Here is a 3,469-nt window from a genome sequence, read left to right on the forward strand (position 1 = left end):
TATATATTTATATATATATATCTCGATGCGTTAACGGGGGCGATGTTTATCTGTGGTCGTGGCTCGTATCGTTACTGAAATGGTCTTTATTTTGTTCTGTATCGAAGGCGGATCTGAAGAAAGAGATTAAGAAGTTGCAGCGGCTTCGAGATCAGATTAAAACATGGCTTACTTCGAACGATATCAAGGACAAAACAGAGCTGATGAAGAATCGGCGTCTAATTGAAAAGCAGATGGAACGATTTAAGGTATTATAATGTCCTCGACCGTATACGAAGTTACACTAGATAGAATGGTGATCACTAATTTAGTGTACGAATGCACACATGTTTTACTATTTTTCATCCTTTATCCTTTCATCCTATTTGCGGCTCGTTTGCACCAACCTCAAAATAGGTGGTGGAGAGGGAAACAAAAACGAAGGCCTTCTCGAAAGAGGGCTTGATGAACGCAGCCAGGTTGGACCCTGCAGAAAAGAAGAAGAATGAGGCTCGAGAATGGATTAATGGTTGCACAACCAATCTTACAACCCAGGTATGGATTGCTTAGTTAGCCATACATTTGATTGTGACTCGCTATTTTTCTTTCTTTCTGAATTGCTGATGGATTGAGTCACACCTTTCTACAGATCGATACGTTTGAAGCGGAGATCGAAAGTATGTCTGGTAAGAAGAAACGCAAAGGTCAGGATAGCGAGCGTAAGGTACAATTGGAAGAGTACATCAGCAACCACAAGGAACACGAAAGGAAGTTAGAAATTGTGCTGCGTCTACTTGATAATGGCACTATCGAACCAGAAGCGGTAAGCATTCACTACTGTACAGTTTCATGTACTTTTGGATACTCGCACACTGAGCGTATTGTTGAGTCTTTGCTCGTCGTTATGCCATAGTGGATTTGTATTTAAAAATTCGTTTGCATGCGTGTGCATGAGAAACGAGAGTCGCATTTCAGCACGTGCCCATGTGTTTACCTGAATTGCCTTTTCCATCCATGACCCCCATGGACACGCCCTTTTGTGATTATGTTGGTCTGCACTAGTATACTGAAACGCCGTCTCGCTATGTTCATCCCGAAGCTCGACGATATCAAGGAAGACGTCGAATTCTATATCTCCGACAATCAAGATCCGGACTATGAAGAAAACGAGTATATTTATGATGCTTTACCGGTGGATCTAGAAGAATATGAGGAAGACGTAGGAAGGGCAGAGCCAGAACCGGTTGTGGTGCTGGACCCCAAAGCACAGAAGAAAAAGGTGTGAGAAATGTGTGCAGTATCCGAGGATCGCCTTGTATCTTTATTTTTTCGTTCTGTCATTTTGTGTAGTTTACACCTCGCGATTTTATGTGAGATTTGTGCTAGTCAGATACAGTGCCAAGTGGAGGACAGTTTGTGTGATTGTCTATGTCATAATTTAGTTCTTTTATCACGGGATCGCGAGAAATTGTCCCTTTATTTTGTATGTCGATATTGGTATTGATGTAGTACTTTTACCACAGACAGTGTGAAAACAATACGTCCTGTGTGTCTATTCACGCAATGAATGCAATGCATCTACCACAGGATCGCGAGAAAAAGAAAGAAGAGGAGGCAGAGGCGGCGGGAGCTTCTGCTGCGACGGCTGAGGAGAAGAAGGAAGCACGCATGTCCGCATCATCCAGCACCAGTGAAGCTGAACCACGCAGCTCTATAGGCGCGAGTCCGACGAAAGTTGGGTCCATGCCAGCATCTCGCACTAGCTCGACGGTTGAGAAGTCTGCTACACACGGAGAGGCCAAGAAGGTGCTGATTGCGGATCAGCCAAAGGGTCCCCCGAGTTTCCCGGGTGCCGCGCATGAACCAGCCAGTAAGTTTGGATATACAAAGAAAGGAGCGTAGTGTTTTCCGTGGTTTCGAAACGACCGTAAATTAGCGTGGACTTATATTGAATGGGTTATATATGGAAAGTGCTCGTGTGTATTTATTTATGTCTTTATTATTGCCTATTCTTGCAGCTCGTCAAGTAAGCGCGTCGCCATGGCAGGGCTCAAACATAGTTGATCAAATTAGTACAGGACCACAACAACAAGCAGCTGATGGCAAGAGTTCACAAGAACAAGAACAACACCAACAACAACTGCAGCAACAGCAACATGCTCAACAAATGCAACAACAACTACAACATCAACAAATACAGCAACAACAACATATACAGCAACAGCAACAACAACAACAACAACAACAACAACAACAGCAGCAGCAACAGCAGCAGCAGCATCAACTGATACAACAGCAGCAACTGCAACAGCAAAAGCAACAGCAGCTGCAACAGCAACAAATACAGCAACAGCAGCAACAACAACAGCAACAACAGCAACAGCAACAGCAACAGCAACAGCAGCAACAACAACAACAGCCACCGTTGCAACAACGAAATGCACAACCGCCCGTACCGCAGCGTGTGCCGTCAGGACCTCCGTATCCGGGACATTCACTCCCCTTTGGAATTGGTGGTGGGTTCGCCGGGGTAGGAGGCAATCTCAATGGAGCTGTTTCGGCTTCTCAAACTAATGATGGTATGTCACTGTTGATATCTGTGTTTGCTCGGTTATCATGTATACTGACTGCTTGTAAAGTTCTGTTATCGCTGTTAGTGATTATAGTCTAGCGGTTATATAGATTGCGGCCTGGGTGTGTCAGTCACGCTTGGCGATTACGCGTATTGCAGTCTCGATACTACTTTATCGCTCAGTGGCATGAAGACGCCCGCGTTTGCTGTCGCGAATTTGTTCACTCAGATACTCACTGCTGCATGTGCATCTTCCAATTTCGCCACGTGTGATAGGAAAGAATGTCAATGGGGAGTGTATTTTCTGAGGTATCAGGAAATTTGGTTTTCTAATTCAGCTTATTTCGAACTTTTTCCATGTTAGCTATGATGAGAGCATTGCAGGAGAGCATGGAAACCTGCCCGACGGCGACAGATTCACAGAGGTATGCATTGACGTACATAGTAAGAACTCGCGCATATGTCAAAGTGTGTTTCTGATGTTAAGCTTTGTGTTGTATAACTGGTTTTTTGTGTGTGCAGGTCAATAGATAGATACAAATAGATACTCGCATATAGAGTTACTATAGGGATATAATATTTCACCGTTACGATTCACCACATGACATCACGGTATATATATATAGTAATGCAGACAAATGTACACAAGGTCTTAGAATTTTTTCGCAAATTAACTCACACACAACTATTAGTACAAGGACACGTGATTGTATGTACCTACAGTACCTCTATACACAGTTACACGCAGCACTCCTTACCTGTCATGGGCATATATATTTTTATTCTATATGCATAAATATATATATTCATATATATATATATATATATGTATATATCCTATCTATATCTATAACTTCATCTAGATCTATATCTATATCTATATCTATATATCCATATATATATATATATATATACTAC

This window comes from Sphaeroforma arctica, assembly GCF_001186125.1.
Source record: "Sphaeroforma arctica JP610 unplaced genomic scaffold supercont1.68, whole genome shotgun sequence".
Lineage (NCBI taxonomy): Eukaryota > Ichthyosporea > Ichthyophonida > Sphaeroforma > Sphaeroforma arctica.